Source organism: Mesocricetus auratus, unplaced genomic scaffold, assembly GCF_017639785.1.
Source record: "Mesocricetus auratus isolate SY011 unplaced genomic scaffold, BCM_Maur_2.0 Super-Scaffold_100029, whole genome shotgun sequence".
In the NCBI taxonomy this organism is placed as follows: Eukaryota; Metazoa; Chordata; class Mammalia; order Rodentia; family Cricetidae; genus Mesocricetus; species Mesocricetus auratus.
In genome coordinates, this window is record NW_024429210.1 from 5,543,950 (window position 1) to 5,569,150 (window position 25,201).

At 37.2% G+C, this 25,201-nt stretch overlaps 1 long non-coding RNA gene across 1 annotated transcript; it reads right to left on the reverse strand.

The window, feature by feature from the left end:
• Nucleotides 1-1,413: 1,413 nt before the first annotated feature.
• Nucleotides 1,414-25,201, reverse strand: LOC121134699. The gene is made up of 3 exons (XR_005871819.1): nt 24,949-25,201; nt 3,326-3,464; nt 1,414-2,606 (listed from the first exon to the last, which is right to left on the reverse strand). It is a non-coding gene; the product is annotated as an uncharacterized LOC121134699 (long non-coding RNA).

Genomic DNA, 25,201 nt, shown 5'->3' on the forward strand with positions numbered 1-25,201 from the left:
AGTTCACTAAGCTGTTTCTTTGACAACTTTAATGTATAGATAGATAGATGGATAGATAGATAGATGATTGATAGATTTGTTTTGTTTTGTTTTGCACTGAGCACTGCAAGCACCTCAGAAGCATGTTCTATGGAGCTGCTTTAATTTAACTGATGAGTTGCTGTATCATTTACTTTAAGAAACAAGACTCCAAGGAAAATAATATCAGATGAATAGAAAGTCCAAGGATACCTGAAGAAAATACTCTGATGTATGCAAAAGTAACCATTCACACTTGGATAATTATAACCATTTGCAATTATAGGTACCTTGTCAGAAATAAGCAACCTGAAAATTAAAAGCCTCCAGTGTGGTGACCTCCAGCTAGTATTTCCTAGTAGGCACTCCATTGTTCTGTAAACTAGAACAATTAAAAAATACTTCATACCATGGAATTTTGAAGTAAAAAACACTTAGTCCAGTACTTTTTCAAGGTTTAAAATAATTTCATGCCACATTGAGCAGCTGGAATTGGAGAAAAGAGAGGATTCTAATATATGCTGTAATGATTACTAGTTACTTGTAAAAATGGTGTATTAAATAACATTCTTCAGCTATATTTTAATGGTTATTTTACTTTTAAAGAAAAAGCAAATGTGGTCTTTGAGGGTATAGGTCATACAACCTATGAAGATGTTGATGGCTTACTTCAGAAGAAAATCTGTCTCCACATCATTTGGAAGTGTATGTAAAGGGGAAATGAGTACTTTCATTCACAATGGGTTGGTTTTATACATTCTTAGTGGTTAACATAAAATAAGCTACAGAGGTATATATCTTACAGAATTAAAAATTGACATACTGAGAAGTTAAACAATTTTGAAGATGTTGCAAACATTAGGCATTAGACAAAGATAAACCTGAAGCTCCTCGTTATTTTCTGTGTAATTTTTCTGTACCAAGGGAATTTTATTAATGTTAGGATATTTCATGTATAGTGTCAGAAAGAGACCATTTGTAATATTGGAATTAACTTAGCTAGGCTTTGTCATTATGAAGCCATAGTTTTTAAATGGCACAAGAGCAAGACAAATGAACAGACATGCAACAAGCTAAAAGTGACTTAAAATTTCTTTGCCATATGACAAAAGTGAGTTTCCTTTAAGTGAATTTACGATAGGCACATTTTGCCAGCTGTGGTTTGTTTTTGTTTTCTCTTAGGCATCCACTTGCTCTTCTCGCGATGGCATCATTATAATCTCTCAGGAGGAAGTTTTACCTACCTCTTAGTGTGATGATGAGTGCATTCCAGTTCTGGAGCTGAGAGACAAAGAGCTGTCCCATGCAGGAGACAGTGTCCCCCAAGCCACAATTATTAATAAGTTGCTGTCAATAGCCATTAATGATGTACAAACTAACTTCAAGGTACTTTATTTAAAACAGTAAAACAAGTGCCAGGAAGATTTCAGTGGGAAATGTCATGCTTTACATCATGAGGACCAAAGTCTGGATGTCTAGTACACATGGAAAAGCCCGATTCAGTATCATGATCCTGTTATCTTAGCATTGCAGTGCAGGGACAGGGGGGACCTAGAGGCTTGCTGGCCAGCCAGTCTAACTGAAAATAGAATTCCCTAGTTTCAGTGAAATACTGTGTCTTAAAAAAGAAGGTAAAAAATATTAGAGGAAGACATCCAAACATTAACCTTTTACATCTACATGTTCCTGCATGGGCAGGTATACCTGTACACATGCATATATATCTCCCTTCAAAATAAATAAAAGCATAGGTATCTTGACTTAGCAAGCAGAAAAGGAATTAAGGTATTCTCTTCCAGAACCAACCTTCAAATATGTTCTTTGGCACATAATTTCCAACCTCATAGACTCCTATGGAGTCATCTCTTCTGAACATGTTACATTGCCAGGAGAAAACAACATTAAATTCTTAGGCACCTCATAGAAACCTTTTTAAAAAGAAAAGAAACATTTGAAATATATCAAATAAATACATCCAACATTTTATGGTTGTAGAACAACTAACTAGAAAATGTACAATTATGCCCATAGGGTGTCATAGACATAAAAATTTATAATTTTTTTCTTTGACAACTTCAATGTATAGATAGATATTTTCACACCCATCCTTTCCTATCTCCCTTACAATCCTTCTAACCTGCCCCATCTACATTAAGTTCCTTTCTCACATTCAAGTCTTTTTGTTTTGTCATGTGAACTACTGAGTTTAACCAGGGACTTCTGTATGGCCTGAGTTTTTAACTGTCAATTTGATCTGGTACACTCAATTGGGAGTACACAAATAAGGAAAATGGCTGTCTCTCCTCTGGAATCCATCAATATGTTCCCATGAGTTCTCTGACCCATGATTGACAGATGGCAGGCTCATTCCTGTGCAGGCCACAGCTGCTATGGCATCTCCAGAAGATAGCATTTTGTAGCCCTTTTTCATTATGGTAAGGTCCTTATATTTCCTCTACTCCTCTTCTTCAATGTTCTCCAAACTAGAGAGATTGTGGTATAACTATCTTGCTTAGTGTTAAAAATTCAGCTTTCACTTATTCTTAGCATTTTTAGCATCCATGAGTTTCTGCAATCACCACAGTTCACTGCAAAGAGAAACATCATCAATTCAGGCTCTGACAAGAGCTTTGAATGTTTAACTTTAAACAACTGAATTTTTTTAAAAGGGAGAGAAATAAGTAACCCCATATAATCAATATCACATAATTGATATTTGTTGACTAAACTAACCCTCAAAATTACAAATGCCTCCAAGACCATCCAACATATGCAACAAATAGACCTATTCCATATCAAAAACTCAATAAAACAAAGTAAAATACAAATCATTCAATTTAGGCTAGCTTTGGAAATAAACTAAAAAGAAAGTACTTCTTTACCTCCAAGCTTCAAATGTAAATAAAGAATAAAATAACTTGTCTGTCAAGAATAAATTGACAGAAAAGCTATAAAAATTTCTAAATAATATTTTATAGGAAATTCACAGCACCAAATAACTATATTAGGAAAGATGAAAAGCATCAAATTCCATAAATATCAATGAGACAAGGTTATATCATATATAATTTCATACCAGTAAATTTGAGTATTTAGAAGAAGCAAAGCAAGTCACTTAAATATGTCAACTGTCAATATTTTCTGACAGGCAGTGGGTATCAATTATAGACTGATTTTTATTCACTTAAAGACTTTTATCCAAAAGAAGTTCAATTCACTTAACCTGTGATTTCTTTAAAACAGAGCTCAGAACAGAAAATACTTTACAATCCACTTTTTGAAGCTGAAAATTTGAAAAAGATATTACCTTTGTTAAAAGGATACCTTTCTCCTCACAGCTGTAGGAATCCGGGATACCTTTCCTTCAAAGGTATGCCTCACTTCTGACAGTCATGGTGTCATATCCTTTGGAGCTGTAACACTTGTAATCTCTCTTCACTGTCTCTCTGCAATACAAGGTGACAAAATAAAGCAAAATAAACAGATCCTGGGAAAACACTCTGCTGTCCTTCCTCCTGTGAACCTCTTGAAACCCATACCTAGTCTATTTCCATTCCTAATAGCCACAAACAGATTTTTACCTAGAACCTTCAGTAAACACAAATGTCAAGTACAATTAAAATTTCATTTCAGGTAACTCAGCCATCATACTCTCCCAAAATCAAGGGAAAACAAAACAACAAAACAACCACCCATAAAAGACAAATTAAGAAATCAGAACATGGGCTTATAATGATCATAATCCCAGATGTTTTGAAGTCGGAAAAAAGTGAGCAATAACAGCCTCCACTGGAATTCAACTATAATATACACATAATATTGCAACATAATTGAAGCACAAAGAAAATAATTTAAGAGACCCAGGATGAAAATGATAGATTTCCTTTAAAAAGAAATGAATAATTTCCTTAAAGAAATCCAGGAAAATAAAAAGTATAAGGAAATGAATAAAACAGTTCAATATCGTAAAGTGAGAATAGAAGCATAAAGAAAACCCAAAGAAGAGGAGTTTGGGAAATGAAAAATTTGGGAATTCAAACAAGAACAACAGAAACAAGCTTCTACAGCACTGAAGATACTACAGCATAAATGGATGTATCAGTCAAATAAAATCTTAAATCTAAAACCCCTGGCACAAAACATTGAAAAAATCTGGGGCACTATGAGAAGACCAAATCTAAAAATAATAGGAATAAAAGAAGGAGAAGAATTAAAGGTCAAAGTCACAAAATGCTTTCAACAAAATCATAGAAGAAAAAAATTCTAACCTAAAGAAGTTACCTATAAAAGGACAAGCATACAGAACACCAAAAAGACTGGACCAGAAAGTAAATTCCTCTTGACACATAATAATCAAAATACTAAGTGTACAGAAGAAAGAAAAAATATTGAAAATTATAAGGGAAAAAAAGACTAAGAAACATATAAAGGCAGACAAACTAGAATACCTGATTTCTCAATGGAGAATCTAAAAGGAAGGATAGTGAAAAAACTAATCAGAAAAAAAACAGGGAAGGACATAACATACTCACCAAAAGAAAACTCAGCCAATCAATTCTTAATCTATACCCTGATACAAAAGTTCAACCAGGCGTGCAAAATTAAATTTACTACATCTAAAATTATATATTCAGCCTCATAAACTCGTAGTAGAAGACTTCAATGGGCCACTTTCATCAGCAAACGAATAATCCAGACAAAACTTAAATGGTGAAATACTGAAGCTAACAGAAGTTATAAACCAAATGAATCAAACATATCTACAGGACATTTTACTCAAACACAAAAGATTGGGAAAAAACATTCACTAACCCCACATCTGAAAGATGGCTGATCTCAAAAATTTACAAAGAACTCAAGAAGCAAGTCTCCAAAACACCAAACAATCCAATCAGAAAGTGGGGTACAGATCTAAATAGAGAATTCTCAGTAGAGGAGTCTAAAATGGCTGATAGACACTTGAGAAAGGGCTCAACATCCTTAGAAATCCAGGAAATGCAAATCAAAACAACTCTGAGATTCCATCTCACTCCTGTCAGAATGGCTAAAATCAAAAACACCAATGACAGTTTATGTTAGAAAGGATGTGGAGAAAGGGGAACACTCCTCCACTCTTGGTGGGAGTGCCAACTCATACAGCCACTTTGGTAATCAGTATGGAGATTCCTCAGGATAATGGGAATCAGTCTACCACAAGACCTAGCAATTCCACTCTTAGGCATATACCCAAAAGATGCGCATTCATACAACAAGGACATCTGTTCCACTATGTTCATAGCAGCATTATTTGTAATAGCCAGAACCTGGAAGAAGACCTCAACTGAAGAGTGGATAGAGAAAATGTGGTACATTTACACAATGGAGTACTATTCAGCAGAAAAAAAAGCAATGGAATCCTGAAATTTGCAGGCAAATGGATGGCACTAGAAGAAACCATCCTAAGTGAGGTAACCCAGTCACTAAAAGACAAACATGGTATGTACTCTGTCATATATGGATTTTAGACATAGATCTGGAGAATGCGAGCCTACAATCCCACTGCCAGAGAGTCTAGGAAACAGAACCTTCATCCAGTGACTGATGAAAGCAGAGGCACATATCCACAGACAAACACTAAACTGAACTCCTGGAATCCAGTGTCAGAAAGAACTGATGGGCAAAGGAGTTAAGACTGTGCTTGTTTAACCCACAGAAACAGTTTACCTGAACAAGGGGGATATCTTGGACCCCAGATTGATGGCTGTGTGGAAAGCATGGGACTGACACAGACGCCCTGAATGTGGGTGTCAGTGCGGAGGCCTAGGTAATCTATGGGGCCTTGGGTAGTATTTATCCTTGGTGTACAAATAGACTTTGAGTGCCCATGCCACATTATGGGAGGCTCTCTCAGCCAGGACTCTTGGGGGAGCCCTGCCCTGGATGAAATGACAGTCACTGGAGATCCACCATGGAGGGCCTCACCCTCCCTGGGGATCTGAGTGGAGATCTGGTGGGGGATTGAGGGACCTGGTGGGTAGGGCAGGGGAGGAGGGGATGAAGAGGTAGCTGGGATTGACATGTGAAACAACATTGTTTCTAGCCTAAATAAAAAAATAATCATTATTTTAAAAAAACAAAAAAAGAAACAACGAACAAGCTAATGGAAACTGAACAACTCACTGCTGAATGAAAAATGTGTTAAGACATAAATGAAATTTATGACTCTCTAGGATTAATGAAAATGGATGCAAAGCATACCATCCTAACTTATAGGACACAATAAAAATGGTGCCAAGAAGAAATCCATAGCACTAAGAGCTTACATAACAAATGGGGATATCAACTTAAAAACACTGTTTAAACCTCTTAAAAAGAGGACATAATACCCCAAAGTAGCAGACATCAAGAAATAGTCAAACCCGGGAATGAAATCAAAAAAATAATAACAAAGACAACAATACAAAAAACTCAATGAAACAAGAGTTGATTCTGAGAGAAAATCAAAAGCAGAGAGATAATATCTGAATTAATAAAATCAGAAATGAAATTGGAAACATAACAACAAACACAGGAATAATCAAGATAATCAAAGGGGCATACTTTAAAACCCTGTACTCCACCAAATTGCAAAATCTAAAAAAATGGATAATTTTCTACATGGGTACCACTTCCTAAAGTTAAATTAAGAAAAATGATTTAAAGACCTATAAACCCTTGTGAAATAGAAGTTATTAAGTCTTCCAAAAAAGAAAAAATAACAAAAACAAAAAACAAAACTAGGACAAGATGGTTTTGCACAGAATTCTACCAGACTTTCACAGAAGAATCAATGCCAATATTACTCAAATTATTTCACAGAATAGAGAGGTAACAGTTAATATTATGTAGCCACACTCACTCTGTACCCAAAGGCATAAAGACCCAAGCAAGAAGAGAAGTATAGACTAATTTCCCTTGGGAAATTAGAAGCAAAAATACCTACCAATAAACTCTTTGTTTCATTGATTCTTTTGTGCTGTTTTCTTTGTTTCTATTTTAATGTTTTCAACCCTGAGTTGGATTATTTCTTACTAACTATTAAGGGGTATAACTGATTCTCTTTATTCCATAGTTTCACTTGTGCTCTGATGTTACTAGTATGAGAACTCTTATCAAAAAGATCATCCTTCATGACTAAGTAGGCTTCATCCCATAGATGCAGGAATGGTTCAATATATGAAAATCAATAAATGTAATGAACCATAAAAAAGAACAGAAAGAAAAAGTTGAAGTACTATATCACTAGATGCAGAAAGACCTTTATGACAAAATTCCTAGAAATTTTCAGAATAAAGAGACATACATAAACATAACAAAAACAGCACATCTATAGCCAATATTAAAATAAATGGAGAGAAACTCATAGCACTTACACTAAAATCAGGAACAAAGCAAGGTTGTCCACTATATTCCTATCCAATACAGTGCTTGAAGTTTAGGTAGGCTATACAACAACAGGAAATCAAGGGAGAAAAAATTAGAAAGGAAGAAGTCAAAGTATATTTATTTGAAGATGATATGATAGGATAGACAAGTGATCCTAAATATTCCGCAAACAAACTCCATCAAAGTAGGTAGATGCTAAGGTAACTTACAAAAAGAAGTTATCCTCCAATATACAAATAACAAATGGACTGAGACAATACCTTTCACAATTGTACCAAACAATATAAAATATCTTGGGTAAAACTAACCAAGCAAATGAAAGACTTCTATAATAAAAATTTCTAATCTTCAAAGAAATAAGCAGAAGCTATAAGAAGATGGAAATAAATCCCATGTTCATGGATTGATAAGATAAACATTTTACAAATAGCCTCCTACCAAACACAATCTACAGATTCAGTGCAACCCCGATCAAAATTCAATGAAATTCTTCATAAAACTTGAGAAGAAAATATTCAGCTTCATATGAAAAATAAAACACCAAGAATAGCTAAAACAATGCTGAAAAATGAAGGAAGTGCAGGAGGTCTCACTATTCCAGATTTCAAGTTGATTTGTAGATCTATAGTAATGAAAACCACATGGTAATGGCAAAAAATAGATATATTAATCAGTGAAATCAAATTGGGGATCTATACATAAATCACTCACATATGGACATCTGACTTTTGATAAAGAGTTCACAAATACACACTGAAAAAGAAGATAGTGTCTTCAACAAATGGTGCTACTCAAGCTGGTTGGCTGAATATAGAGGAATGTACACAGATCGCTACTCATTACACTGCACAAAACTCAATATAAAACCAGATACACTGAACCTGATAAAATAGAAAGTGGTGAATAGCTGAATAGCTTTGAACTCACTTGCACAGAAGACTTACTAAACAGAACACCAATAATGCAGGCACTAAAATCAACAATTAATAAATAGGACCTCATGAAACTTATCAGTTTCTGTAAGGTAAAAAACAGGTCTTTCAGATGAAGTGGCAGTATACAAAATGGGAAAAAAAACTTTTTAACAACTCCATATGTAATAGAGGGCTAATACATAAAATATTGAGAGAAATCAAGAAACTAGGTATCAAAAATCCCAAATAATCCATTTAAAAATGGTATACATAGCTAAACAAAAAATTCTCAATGGAGGAAACTCAGATGACTGAGAAAATTTCAAGAATGTTCAGTATCTTTAGCTATCAGTGTGAAAATCAGAACTACTTTGAAATTCCATCTTACACCTCTCAGAATGGGAAAGATCAATAACAACGTGACAGCTCATGCTGTAAGGATGTGGATATGGAATGAGGGGAACATTCCTGCTGAAAGGATTGCAAACTTACCCAACCAATATGCAAATCAATATGGCTATTCTTAGAAATTTGGGAAACAATCTACCTCAAGATCCAGGTGGCTACATATCTCTTTTGGTCTAATTACCACAAGGACCCGTTCTGAACCATGTTCATTCCATAATAGCCAGAAAAGGGAAACAGCCTAGATTTCCCTCAATCAAATAATGAATGAATAAGGACGAATGATTCCAAGAAAAGATGTATCTTACTTACTCACTGAAACCTGAAAAATTGAGAAATGGGTAGAATGGAAAAATCCATGAAGAAATTAAGTCTTATGGGTTTTAAAGGTCTGCACCCAATTAACACCTTTTTCAACATTCCAAAATGAGTGATGATCCCTGTTCAATGGTCAATCAAGAGATAATAGACAAATTGAACTATACCTGAATTATGGAATAAAACTAAAACTAATCTATTATGACTAAACCCAGAATAGTGATTTCCTGAGACCAGAGGGAAGACAAGATGGAAAAGGGAGTATAGGAAGTCTCTGGGAATGATGTTTGTTGAATGCATGCATACATCAATATATATCATATTACATAATTTAATATATTCAGCAGTGGTACATAATGAATTAATAAACTATATTTAAAATATAACATGATGAAGATACTGGAAGTTACCAAAATAGCACATTTGGGCATAGCTGTGTCTCAAGTTTGTTCTACACCCAGCATTTTTCAATTAAGATGAGTGAACTTACTCTTTGGGCAAATTATTTTAACTTAGATGTATACTGTTTACTAAAAGGAAAAATATGTAAAGTGATTTTAATGATACTCTGTCGTAAATTTTCAATCATCCAAACTTTACAGATTACACTAACAAGGTGAGATTTATTGAATTTGTTGGCATACTCCTGGGCCTCCCAAGTTCTCATCATCACCCAGATTTATTCATAGGAAACTATTGGCTATATTATCAGTAATTGCATTTCTCTGAACTCCATGATTGTGTTGAATCTCCTTGGGAGAAACTGGCTTCATTCACATTAGATCGATCTAAGGTTGATAAGTTTCACAAGTGAGTATTTATATGTTGTATGTGCATCCTCAGAATAAAGCATAACTTGTTGTTTATCTGAAATTCAAATGTATCTAGGAAGGCTGTACCTTGTCTAGCAATGTTTAGTGACATATCAGTCTTATTGACAGTCCATGTCTTACAAACATTTCAGTTACTAAACAGATACTACTTTAGTAAGTCAAGCCACCTAAAAGTGAATAAAGAAAACTACATTTTAAAATATTTGAAAGCAGGAAGAAGGCCTCTTTTCTTTCAAGGAAATCCGATTAGGTCAGGAACCAGTAATGACCAGCTACACAGCGATGGCCTACCTATTATATATGATACAATGTACAACAGACACTCCAGGAAGGTCTATCCTTTATATTACTATAAACTGACACTATTCCACACATTTCTTAGGGACAGACACAAGCAAAGGATCATGGAACTTTAATTTGAAGAGCAAAAATTGTTGAAAATTAAGTATTGTGCTTATACTGATCTTTTAAAACATAATGCATAATTGAATACAGACTATAGATAGTTACTTATAATAGAACTTATAGTTAGGTAAGTTAGGTTTTCTAGATATACAGAAATATATTTGAAATAGATAGGCAGTCTTCAAACCTTTCAAAGACCTTCAGAAAATGGCATTTAAAATGGTTTAGGGTTTTTCTTGACAATGAGAAATGTCTGCTCCTGGCAGCACCAATTACGTCTGAGAGGAAGATGGGCATCGAAGAAACTCGTTATGGAGTTTGCTTTCAACATGACAAGATTAGCCATTTGTGCAAGAAACTGCTCTTGCCTAGACTGTTTGACTGTTGCTGTATAAACTGAACATGCATGACCCACAGAAAAGTGACTGCTGAACTCAGTCTTACAGTGTTCCTGCTTCATGGAAGAGTCTACCAGACTTTCTGCAGGACACAGAAAAATGACTGACAGACTGCCAATGCAGATGGACAGTTTGAAATTTCCTGCTTTGCTGAGAAGTGTTCCAGACACATTGTGGCCTATGGGCTGAAGATGGATGCCCCAACGTTACAGAGGAACTTCGGGTGACTGTCCAGGCAGTAAGATATCTCTGTCAATCCTAGTGTTTATATATTATCCTTCTGTGGTCTTTGATAGAGTTGAAGGCTGATAGTTATAATTATAGTTTTCCTTAGTTATGATAAAAGGTAAGCTACATATAGAACTTTGGATTCACAAGGATGTGATGCATGATATTTTCTTTAGATCTTGCTAAATGTTAATAGGCAAAATGTTGTAACTGTGTTCTTACTTGATAACTGTTCTGTTATATATAATTTGACTATGCTAAAGTTAAGACCTTTCTTTTTGTTTAAACAGAAAAGAGGAGATGTTGGGGCAGTCCTGTGCATTTGTCAATAAAGCACTGTCTGGCCAATAGGGAATCTAGATAGGAGGGACTAGGAGTCCAGAAGGACTCTGGGTAAGAGAAGCACAAGGTTCGAAATGTAACCACCATGGCGTAGGAAGCCCGGAACTATTCTCCGGTAAGAGAAATACTTAGATTAACAATTATGGGGTAATTACTTAAGTCAGAGCTAGCCAGTAAGTAACAAGCAAAGGCCAACAGCTTCATAATTAATATAGCCTCCTGTGTGTTTACTTGGGACTGATGCGGCTCTGGAACCAGGCTGGCGGGAAGGCTCCTCTCAAGGAAAAAGCTTATCTTTACAAATGACCTTAAAAACACCTTCATGAAAATGATAGAGGCCCTCAAAGAGGATATGAGATAATCCCTTGAATAAAAGGAAGAAAACACAAAACAAAAGTCCAACAAATGCAAGAAAGGGAGGAAAACACTAAGCAAAAATTACAAGAAACAATTCAAATAGTGCAAGGGTTGAGAGCTAACATGAAGACAATAAAAAACACAGTTTAAAGGAATGCTGAAAATGAAAAACTGGGGAAATGGTCAGGTAGAACAGATGCAAGCATAACCAACAGAATACAAGAGATGGAAGAGACAATCTCAGGTGTCAAAGACACACTAGGAGAAATAGAATCTTTGACCAAAGAAAATCTTAAATCCAACAAATCCCTAACACAAAACAGCCAGGAAATATGGGTCACTGTGAAAAACACCAAACCTAAGAATAATAGGTATAGAAGAAGGTGAAGAAACCCAACTCAAAGGGGCAGAAAACATATTCAACAAAATCATCGAAGAAAACTTTCCCAACCTAAAGAAAGACAGGCCAATGAAGGTAAAAGAAACTTGCAGAATAACAAATACAGTGGACCACAAAAAAGGTCCCCTTGCCACATAATAATCAAGACCCCAAACATACAGAATAAAGAAAGAATACTTAGAGCAGCTAAGGAAAAATATCAAGTAACATATAAAGGCAAACATATCAGAATTACACCTGACTTCTCCATGGAAACTCTGAAAGCCAGATGGTCCTGGATAGATATTCTATCAACACTAAGAGACCATGGATGCCAGCCCAGACTACTATACCCAGCAATGCTTTGGATCAATATTAGATGGAGAAAACAAGATATTCCATGACAATACCTGATTTAAACAATACATATCCACTAACCCAACCCTTCAAAAAGTTCTAGAAGGAAAACTTCAATCTAAGGACAATAGCTACAACCAGAAAAATATAGGTAATAGATAATCCCATTTTACCAAAAGCCAAAAAGAAAAGGGTGGAAATCCACACACAATTCCACCACCATTAACCACTTCAAACAGGATCAATTAAAGGTCATTAATATCCCTCAATAATGATGATCATAATTCTCCCATAAAAAGTCACAGGCTAACATAATGGACTGGAAGACAGAAACCATCTTTTTGCTGCATACAAGAAACACACCTCAGCTTCGAAGACAGATGTTACCTCAGATGTAAGGGTTGGGAAAAGATTTTCCAATGAAATGGAACCAAGAAACAAGCAGGGGTACCAATTCTAATATCTAACAAACTAGACTTTAAAGTGAAATCAATCAAAAAGATGAAGAATGTTATTTCATATTCATAACAGGAGAAATCCATCAAGATGAAGTTTCAATTCTGAACATCGATGCCCCAAATACAAAGGCATCCACTTTCATAAGAGAGACATTATTAGCCGGGCGGTGGTGGCACACACCATTAATCCCAGCACTCGGGAGGCAGAGGCAGGCGGATCTCTGAGAGTTTGAGGCTGGGCTGGACCGACAGCCTCGAAAACAATACAGAGAAACCATGTCTCGTAACCCCCCCCAAAAAGAAAGACATTACTAAAACTCAAAGCACACATAAAACCTCATACACTTATTGTGGGAGACTTCAACACTAGACAGAAATACCAGACAGAAACTTAACAACAGAACTAACAGAAGTTATAACCCAATTGGGTTTGACTGATATCTATAGAATGTTCCACCCAAACACAAAAGTCTATACCTTCTTCTCAGTGCCACATGGAACCTTCTCAAAAATCAATCACATACTTGACAACATAGCAAAACACAACAAGTACAAAAAATTGGAATAACTCCATGTATCTTATCAGACCACAGTACTTTAAAGCTAAACAACAACACAAATTGGAGAAACCCTACAAACTCATGGAAATTGATTAGTGAACAATTGCAGCACTCCTGAGTCACAGAGGAAATAAAAAGAGAAATTAAAGAATTCCTAGAATTCAATGAGAATGAAGATACAGCATACCCATATTTATGGACACTATGAAAGCAGTGCTAAATGGAAAGTTTATAGCACTAAGTGCCCACATGAAGAAACTAGAGAATAGTCACACTAGAGAATTAACAGCACAACTGAAAGCTCTATGAACAAAAAGAAGCAAAGTCACCCAGGAGGAATAGATGCCAGGAAATAATCAAACTGATGGCTGAACTCAATAAAGTAGAAACTAGGAAAATGATGCAAAGAATCAATGTAACGAAGAGTTGGCTCTTTGATAAAATCAACAAGACAGACAAACATTTATCCAAACTCAGAAACAGCAGAATGTGAACATGAAAATTAATGAAATCAGAAATGAAAAGGGGGGCATAACAACAGACACTGAGAAAAACCAGAGAATCATCGGGTCATACTTTGAAAACCTGAACTCCACAAAATTTGAAAATTTAAAAGAAATAGACAACTTTCTGTAAAGATATCACCTGCCAAAATTAAATCAGGAACAGATAAGCAATTTAAATAGACCTGTAACCCCTATGGAAATAGAAGCAGTCATCAAAAGTCTCCCAACCAAAAAAAGCCCAGGGACAGATGGCCTCAGTGCAGAATTCTACCAGAAATTCAAAGATCAGCTTACACCAAGTCTCCTCAAAATATTCCATGTAATAGAAGTAGAAGGGTCTTTACCAAACGCTTTTTACGAGGTTTCAATAACCTTGATACCAAAGCCACACAACTAAGAAAGAGTACTTCAGACAAACATCCCTCATGAACATTGATGCAAAAATACTCAATAAAATACTGGCAAATCAGATCCAAGAAGACATCAGAAAACTCATACACTATGATCAAGTAGGATTCATCCCAGGGATGCAGGGATGGTTCAACATAAGAAAATCCATCAATGTAATTCACCATATAAACAAGTTGAGAAACAAAAGTCACATGATCATCTTACTAGATGCTGAAAAACCCTTTGATAAAATCCAACACCCCTTCATGATAAAGGTCTTGGAGTGATCACGGATAACAGGAACATACCTAAACATAACAAAAGATATATACAGCAAACCAACTGCCAACATCAAACTAAATGGACAGAAACTCAAAGCAATTCCTTTACAATCACAAACAAGACAAGGCTGCCCACTTACTCTATACCTCTTCAATATTGTACTTGAAGTTCTAGCTAGAGCAATAAGACAACAAAAGATGATCAAGGGAATACAAATTTGAAAGAAAGACTTCAAACATTCACTCTTTGCAGAAGATATGATAGTTTACATAAGTGACTGGAAAAACTCTACCACCAAACTCCTACTGATAAATACCTTCAGTAAAGTGGCAGGATACAAGATCAACTCAAGAAAATCAGTAGCCCTATTATATACAGACAATAAAAGAGCTGAGCAAGAAATCAGAGAAACATCACCCTTTACGATTGCCACAAACAACATAAAATACCTGTGGTAACCCTTACCAAGTAAGTGAAAGACCTGTTTCACAAGAACTTTGAGTATTTAAAGAAAAAATTGAAGAAGACACCAGATAATGGAGAGATCTCCCATGCTCTAGGATAGGTTGGATCAACATAGTAAAAATGACAATCTTGCCAAAAGGAAGATTCAATGCTATCCCCCATTGAAATCCAAGCACAATTCTTCACAGACCTTCAAAGAACAATTCTCAACTTTATATGGAAAAATAAAAGACCCAGGATAGCCAAAACAGCCCTGTTCAATGAGGTAAAATCCTGAGGCATCACCATCCCTGACGTCAAGCTCTATTATAGAGCTGTATTTCTGAAAACAGCTTGGTATTCACACAAAAATTGACAGGTTGACCAATGGAATCTAATAGAAAACTCTGATATTAACCCACACACACATGAACACTTTGTTTTTGACAAAGATTCTAAAAGTATACAATAGAAAATAGGAGACATCTTCAACAAATGGTGCTGGCATAATTGGATGCTGGCATGTTGAAGACTGCAGATAGACCCATGTTTATCACCATGCACAAAGCTTAAGTCCAAATGGATTAAAGAAATCAATATAAATCCAGTCACACTGAACCTGTTAGAATAGAAAATGAAAGCTACCCTTGAACCAATTGGTACAGGAGATTAGCGACAATTAATAAATGGGACCTGATGAAGCTGAGAAGCTTCTACAAGACAAAGGACACAGTCAACAAGACAATAGGGCAGCCCACAGATTGGGAAAAGATATTCACTAGTCCCACATCTGACAGTGGGCTGACCTCTAAAAGCTACAAAGAGCTCAAGAAGCATGTTTCCAAAGCACCAAAGGATCCAGTTAAAAAGTGGGCTACAGACGAGATTGGGCACGTTCAGGGTGACGACTCATACAGCCTCTTTGGAAATCAGTATGGAGATTCCTCAGGAAAATGGGAATTAATATACCACTAGACCCAGCAATTCCACTCTTAGGCATATATCCAGATGAGGCAAATTCATACAACAAGGGCATCTGCTCCACTATGTTCATAGCAGCATTATTTGTAATAGCCAGAACCTGGAAGCAACCTAGATGCCCCTCAACTGAAGAGTGGATAAAGAAAATGTGGTACATTTACACAATGGAGTATTACTCAGCAGAAAAAAAACAATGGAATCTTGAAATTCGCAGGGAAATGGATAGCACTGGAAGAAACCATCCTGAGTGAGGTAACCAAGTCACAAAAAGACAAACATGGTATGTACTCACTCATATATGGATTTTAGACATGGATCAGGATAGTGCCAGTCTGCACTTCCACTGATAGAGAGTCTGGGAAACAGGAAAGAACCTAAAAGATATGCATATATGCATAGTACCCAAGAGAAGAGGATGGAGACAAGATCCCCTGAATGGATGGGGAACACGGCGAGGGGTGGGGGGGAATGGGACCTGGGAAGAAGAGAGGGGGTGAAGAGGAAGGGAGTTGGTCATGGGGGAAAAGGAAGTTGAGGGGGTGGGGGTAGAATAGGGGGAAGAGGGAATCATAGGATCGAATACAGATCAGGCACCAGAGCGACCTCGAGTGATCTAAAGGGATAACACCAATTGGCAAGCTAAGCAATAGTGGAGAGACCACCTCGAATGCCCATTCCTGATAATGAACTTGATGTCTATAACCATCCAGGAGCCTTCATCCTGTGACTGATGGAAGCAGAGGCAAACACACAATTAATCACTGAACTGAAGCCAAGAAACCCAGTGACAGAGAGAGAGGAGTGATGAGTAAATTGGCAAAGAATGGGCTGGCAAAACCAGCAGAGACAGCTGATCTGAACAGGGGAGAGCTCTTGGACCCCAGACTGACAGTGGGGAGGCCAGCATGGGACTGATCTGGACCCCCCAAATGTGAGTGTCAGCGAGAGGGCCTGGGCAACCTATGGGGCCCTGAGCTGTGGATCAGTGTCTATCCCTGGTATACAAACAGTCTTCGTGTGCCTATAGCACAAAGAGGGATGCTCTCTCAGCCTGGACTCTTAGGGGAGTGCCTGGACCCTACCCAGAGTAAAATGACAGACTCTGATATTCCCGATGTGGAAGGATTTGGCAATAGGGTGGGAAGGTGGGGGGGAAGGGGAGTGCGGGAGGAGGGGAGGGAGAGGGACCTGGGATTGACATGTAAAACAAGCTATTTAAAATTTTTTAAAAAATGATAAAATAAAAAAAGTGGGCTACACAACTAAACAGAGAATTCTCAACAGAGGAGATTAAAAAGGAATTCTCAAGAGAGGAGATTAAAAAGGCTGAGATGCACTTGAGAAAGTGCTCAACATCCCTAGTAGTCAGGGAAATACAAATAAAAACAACTCTGAGATTCCATCTTACTCCTGCCAGAATGGCTAAATCAAAAACACCAATGACAGTTTATGCTAGAAAGGATGTGGAGAAAGGGGAACACTCCTCCACTGCTGGTGAAAGTACAGCCACTATGGAAATCAGTATGGAGATTCCTCAGGAAAATGGGAATCAGTCTAACACAAGACCCAGCAATTCCACTGTTAAGCATATACCCAAAAGATGCACATTCCTACAACAAGGACATCTGTTCCACTTTGTTTATAGCAGCACTATTTGTAATAGTCAGAACCTAGAGAAAACCTAGATGCCGCTCAGCTGAAGAGTGGATATAGAAAATGTGGTACAATTACACAGTGGAATACTATTCAGCAGAAAAAAAACAACGGAATCTCGAAATTTGCAGGCAAATGGATGGCACTAGAAGAAACCATCCTGAGTGAGGTAACCCAGTCACTAAGAGACAAACATGGTATGTGCTTACTTCTAGATGGATTTTAGACAAGAATCAGAGGAGTGCCAGGCTACAATCCCACTGCCAGAGAGGCAGGGTAACAGGAAGGACCCCAAGAAGATGGGGTAAATGGTACCCCAGAGAAGATGGAATGAGGCAAGATCTCCTGAGCAGATAGGGAGCACAGGGTGGGGGAGGGGAAAGGGAGTCAGGAAAAAGAGAGGGTGACAACAGGAAGGGAGAGGAAGACATGGGAGATCAGGAAATTTGAGTTGGAGGAAGAATAGAGGAGAGTATGATGAGAGATACCATAATAGAGGGAGACATTCTAGGTTTGAGGAGAGATCTTACACTAGTGAGAACTCCAGGGATGTACAAGGATGACACCAACTGGCAAACTAAGCAGTAGTAGAGAAACTGCTTTAAATGCCCCTCCCTAATAATGATTTTGATGACTGTCTTACATACCATCCTAGAACCTCAATCCAGTGACAGATGGAAGCAGAGGCAGACACCCACAGCTAAACACTGAACTGAACTCCTGAAACCCTGTGACAGACAGGGAGGAGTGATGAGCAAAGTGGTCAAGACTGGGATGGTGAATCCCAGAGATATAACTGACCTGAAAAAGGGGGAGATCTTGGACCCCAGATTGATGGCTGAGAGGCCAGCATGGGACTGATTTAGACACCCTGAATGTGGGTGTCAGTGAGGAGACTCAGGCAATCTATGGGGCTTTTGGGTAGGAGATCAGTATGTATCCCTGGCACACAAATGCATTTTGGGAACACATCCCACAATGAGGGATGCTTTCTCAATCTGGACACTTAGGGAATGGACTGGGCCCTCCCCGGAATGAAATGACTGACGGAAGAGATCCCTCATGGAGGGCCGTACCCTCCTTGGGGAATGGAGTGGGGGTTGCGTGGTGGGCTGAGGGGAGGTAGTGGGAGTGGGGGGCAGGAAAGTGAGATAGGACTAACATTGGGAGCAAGCTTGTTTCTAATTTAAATATATAATAAAAATTTTTTAAAAATTTAAAAATTTTAAAAAAGGTTAGTAGCCAATGATGAATATCAGAAAGTTCTTGGGTAACATAAAATAAAGAATATTCTAGGACAAAATGTTATTTTAACATGAAATGCTTTTGAACAGTTTAAAATATTTTAATACCTAAAAATAAACATCATTGAAACTGAAGATAGTTTGTGGTGTTTTAACTGGACATAATAATAGGAAAATATCACACATAGTTAGATGCTACACTACTGAAATTGAACTTTTGAACTTTAATTATTCTTAATAATTGGAGAACAAAACTCCAATATCTAGACTATAATTAGAACAAAACGCAATTGATTTGTAACAATTTTTAATGGTAGAATATAATAATAAAGTAAAATGCATACAACTTTTTATCTTAATCCAAAGAATAAAAAGACACATACCATACTAACTAAAATTTCCCTTGTTTTATTGTCTTTGCCAAAAAACCTCCCAAAAATTAAAATGTTACCCTGTTTTATCTTAAGATTTTTCAATCCAATTCTGTAATTTTTTCATAGTAACTCATTTTACTACAAAGGAAAAATATTTTGCATTATAAAGTGGATTGGAAACAATGGTTTACTTTTCAGGGTTTCTGCAAATTAAAATATTTGTAATTAAACATGCCACAAGTCAATAGCTCATAGTTTTATCATATTTTATTGTAACCATAAATACATTTTATTGCAGAGCAAATGTTGCTCAGCTAACAACAGACATATTAAGCTATCCTTCTGAAGTTTGATATCTCTTAATGTCCTTCAATACTCTCCTTTTGCTATTGTATGTCAGGCATCCTCTACCACACTCGTGTTTCAGCCAAAGCTGTATCATGTCTCAAAGAGGGCCCAACTATCTCCTCCTTACTTGGAAGTGTCCAATTCTAGTGTCAGCTTGCTATAAAATCAACACATTTCCTTATGAGGAGCAATAGGGACCACCTACATGAAAAAGACATATAATTTCTTTCTACCTGTCATCTTGTCTTTTCCCACCTCCATGGTATGTAGGCAGACTGGGTTCATTGAGATGTACTATCCTTATACACCCCAGGAAAGCCCTGAGGTAAACCCCCACCTTCATAATAGCACAGTTTGCCATTTTCAGTTCCCTGGTAATTCCTTTTACAGCACACTATTGTTCTGCAAGATGTCAATCAGTAACAGTTCTTAAGAATATTTGCAAGGAGACTACAGGGAAAGGCAACCTGAATAAGACACTCTTTTTTGCCATTCTCCTATTGATAACATAATCAGTGCCTTATTTCAATAATGCAGATATCTGATGCATTTTATGCACCATTGAAGAGTTGTGAATGTAAAGATCATCTTCAAATATTTCAAAGAATTCAGCATTCTAACTCTCACACCCAAGATATGTGTAACTTTACTAACAAAGCTATTAGGTCTTCTTCCCTTTTTTCAAATTCTATCTAATATTTGTGTATGTGTGGGTTTATGCATGCACATTGATCTGTAGACAACTTTCAAGACTTGGTTCTCTCCTTCAACCATGAGTTCTAGGGATAAAATCAGGTGGGCAAATTTGCACAGCAAGTGCATTACAGGCAGGACTCTCTTGCTGGCTGTTAGATTTATTTCATTAGTGACTGCTGAATTCTTTTTAAAACAGCTTCCAATAGTCCTTCTATTCTTCCCTACACTCATCTATACCTAATCATGTTCCCTGATGCTACTGATCATTCTTTTCAGCATGTTTTAGAATGTCAAGTAACACCTGCTTCACAGTTTGTCCTTTTTATCCCTATCTCAAGTTGATGGGGGATGTCCTTCCATATATATGTTTGTTATTGGCTGATAAATAAAACACTATTTGGCTAATAGCCAGTAGAGGCATGAAGACAGGCTGGACTAGAAAATGAAGAGAATTCTGGGAAAAGCAGGCAGACAGGTGCTGTGGGGACACCATCCAGCTGACAAAGGAATAACAGTTCCGGGCATTCTCCAGTAAGCCAAGAGCATGTGGAAATATATAGATTTATAGAAATAGGTTAATACTTAGGAAAAAACTAGCTAATAGGAAGCCCTAGCCATTGGCCAACAGATTTATAATTAATATAAGTCTCTGTATCTTTATTAGGGGCTGAGAAGGGTGGTGGGATCTGATGGAACAAGAAAACCCACTGCAACACCAAGTATGTGATGATGTCTTAACTTTTCATTGTTTATTTTTAATGAATATTCTGACCTTTTCTATCTAAACTTGTAAGAATCTCATGATTCAGTAAAGTGCACTAAAGGAAAGAAATCTAGGATGAATCCCAGTGTATGAATCCCCACTTCAAACTCAGATAAATCACTGACCCACTGTAGAATCAATTTCTTTATCTATCAGTGAGAGGCCTGTTAGGTGTTGTCTAAATTTGCTTCTAGTTCAGGAAATTATGTAATTTCATAATCTTGGAACTCTAGCTAACTCCTGTCTATCATGAATCTACTTATCTACCTGCCTACCTATCATCTGTCACTCATTTGCCTTCAGTGGGCTTTTAAGACGAAAATACACTCAACAGTTTCCCTCTCCTAGTTTCACATGACAAATTCTTTAATATTATAACACTTGTTGTGCTTATTTACCTTAACCTGTATTTAGTTTTAGTGATAAAAATTTCTATATGGTACTTCAAAGAAAATGGAATTCATAGCTTGTAAATAACTTGTACTGTCAGTTTCAAAGCTTGCACTTAGGCTACCCCACTAATGAGCATGTGCTCAGGTACAAACACATACAGAAAGACATACATATAAACACACATAAAAACATAATACATAGACAAATATACATATGTAGACACTTACAGATACACATAGCAAATATAGGTACATATACATTTTTCTGTCCTTGAACAACACTGATGGAAATTCACCCTAGCTATCTATGTTTATGGATAAGATCCATTCTTGGTCAGCTTTACTTGTCTCATGTGGAGATTTGGATGGGAATAGCCACCATAGTTGGCTTAGGGTGTGTGAAGAATAATGAGATGAAGCCTTGTGGTAGTAGGTGTGGCCTTGTCGAAGGAAGTGTATGACTGCATGTGCATTTTGAAGTTGCAACAGCACAATCCAGACCCAATGACTCCTTCCTGCTCCATGTGGATCCCAGATTCTTCTCCAGCACCATGTCTACTTGTATGTTGCCACACTTTCTGCCATGCTGATAATGTACTAAACCTCTGACACTATATGCACACCCCAATTAAATGCTTTCCTTTATAAGAGTTGCTCTTAGTGTTTTCTCACAGCAATACAACATTGACCCAGATATTTCATATCTGAGGTTGAGGTAATATTCACACCTCAGGGCTCTGTTTTTTGTGATCACATGGAACAATCAATGCATAATGTTTAATACAATGTTAGAATATGACAATTCTATAAATGGCAGGCTATTCTTTCTCATTATTAATACTCTACCATTGCAACAGAGTTCCTTAAAAGAAATCTTCATGCTTGTTCCTCCAACAGGGTGTAACTGCAACCTGGTAGAAAGAGTTCCACAAATCCCTAGATCTACTTTTAATAACCTCTAGAAGAGTTGTTATTTGAAGATTTTTTTTCTGGAGATGATAAGGGATTTGTTGTCAATACCTGAATCTACACTCCATAAGAAGAAACACGGAAAGTTTGTTAGATGATATAAATGTCAGCTGGGGTTCACATCACTAGTGGGGAATTCCTTTATCTCAGAGCTAGCATAATCAAGGCTCCACAGTATTTGTTTTGGTACTGCAGGAACATTTCCAGGTTTTGTTTCATGCAGATCTGCACTTCTGAGTCCACACAGAATCAGCCTTGTCTACACAAACCCAATCAGTGGGCCTTCCCACTTTCTAAAGTTCACTTTCCATCCTCTCTTCCTCTGTAATAGAAGACAAATCTGAACTGATAATCATGATCTTCAGTTCTGTGACTGCTTACTTAGTTTATTTGGGATTCTACCTCCTCTGACTGCTTACTCCTGTAACATGAGTTTTTTCTGGCCCAACTGATTCCTTGGCCCTATTTCCTCATGACCTTCACTTACAAGGCAAAAGTTCCAGGCCTCTTACTTCATTGGGGTCTATATCACATCTGCTAAACATCTCCACAGAGAAGAAAAGAGAAAAGAAGGGAAGGGAAGGGAAGGGAAGGGAAGGGAAGAGAAGAGAAGAGAAGAGAAGAGAAGAGAAGAGAAGAGAAGAGAAGAGAAGAGAAGAGAAGAGAAGAGAAGAGAAGAGAAGAAGAGAAGAGAGTATATAAGCTTGTCCCTGCTTATATACTGATTCTGCCCTGCTATGTCATTTGCTGCCTGGATCATATAGCAACTTTCCTTTACTACATTTTCCAGAATCCTCCTAGTCCCACCTATCTTGATTCCCTATTGGCCAAAAGTGCTTTATTCAACAACCAATAAAATAAAAATATACAGAAGTCTTCCCCCATCATACTCCCTTTGTGCTCTGGCTAGTTTTTGTTTTGTTTTGTTTTTTGACAATTTGATACAAGCTAGAGGACAGATATTATGTTAAAATACCTGCATAATATCTGGCTGTAGGCCATTTAATTTATTAGTGACAATGGAAAGGACCCTGAATATTGTGGGTGTAGCCACCCCTGGGCTCATGATCCTGGACTGTGTAAGCAAACCATTAAGTCATGAGAAGCAAATCACTAAGCACCCCTCCTCCATGGCCTCTGTGACAGCTCCTGACTCCAGGTTCCTGCTGTGCATGAGTTCCTGTCCTCACTTACTTCTTGATAAACAGTGATGTGGAAGCAAAAGTCAAACTAATTCTTTCATTCCCAAGTTATTTGTGTGTGTGTGTGTGTGTGTGTGTGTGTGTGTGTGTGTGTGTGTGTGTGTGTGGTTTTCTCATAGTATTTAATCATACCAATAGAAATCCTAAGATATTTTCTTTAAGACTTTTGCTCATGTCATCCCAGTAAATCCTGCATTACTGATTCTCTTTCCTCTCATACTAATCAAACCAAAACTAACAAATTCAAGGATCCACTGTCTTTAAAATATAGATCTTCTTCCTCAATTATGAACATCCTTGTACTCTATGACATCTTGCATTCCAACTTTCATAGGAAATTTTCTTAATCACCTATCTTCTTCCTTTTCTTCCCTTCTTCCCTTCCATTCATTCTACTATCAGTCAGGATTTTTTACTTTAGAATCAAATTATTCACTGATAGGTCATTATGGACTGTGGAGTACTGCTTCAATGGATTTACCTGCCTTGCCTCTTAATAAGTGAGCATGTTTTACTTAGTATGGCTTTCCCTTTACTTCAGTGTCATCACATATTTATAATTCTCCGTTTCTTCTGTCCTTCATTTCCCATGTATGACTACTTTCCTTTCTGATTTCTTAAGATATGTCTTAGTCAGTTTGGGCTGCTATAGCAAGACACCATAAGCAGGGAGATTTATATGGAATAGAAGTATAATAGTCACAATCCTGGATTCAGAAGTACAGTCATCTTATCAACATGATCAGATACTGGTGAGGTTACTCTTTAAGTATCAGGTAGTCCATCTGTTTTAGAGTCCCTAGCCTCATTTTTTCCTCATATGTATTCCCAGAAGGTTCCCTCCATCCAATCCATACTTTATAAGAAATCCATTATTAACAAGGATTTTAATTATCTTAAACATACATGCCTCTTGCGGACCTTGCTGTCTGAGTTTCCTTTTTTCATATTTTTTAGCAGCACTCATATTTATTTATCAATCCCCCCATTCCCTCACTGTCCCATCCTCCCATGCTTCCTAACCCCCATCCACTTTCCAGGAATAGTGAGGCCCTCCACCAGGGACCAACAAAGTCTGTCACATCATTTGGGGGAGGGCCAGGCCCTCCTGCCAGTATCTGAGCTGCAAAATAAAAAATAACTGAATTTCTAATCAGTGTTTCTGGGTTGAATGACTTTTCTGAGTTCCCTGAGTCCTCTTCCCTTGAAGGCATTCTCAGAAGCCCTAGCCCTAGACTAAACAAGACCTTTCACATTTCCTGGGAAGCTCCTCCCTCAGTTAGTTCTTATACAGAAAAACAGCAGGTAAATCAATACTACTAGTTTACCTTCACTCCCCATACCATCCTTTGTTTCTCTTCTCACTGCTAACTCCACTTATTTGTGCAGCTCCACATTCATGACTGTCATGGATAATGACAGTGGGCTTGTTGTCTATTTAGAGGCATCACTGGTTTGTCATTTCCAGGCAAATCTCTGTTAGTCAGCTCTTCTGTGGCTCTTCCATAGACAGACTTCCCTTCTTAAGGAGAAACCCGAGCATATGCTATGTCTTCCCTCTCCTGAACTATCTGAACTATC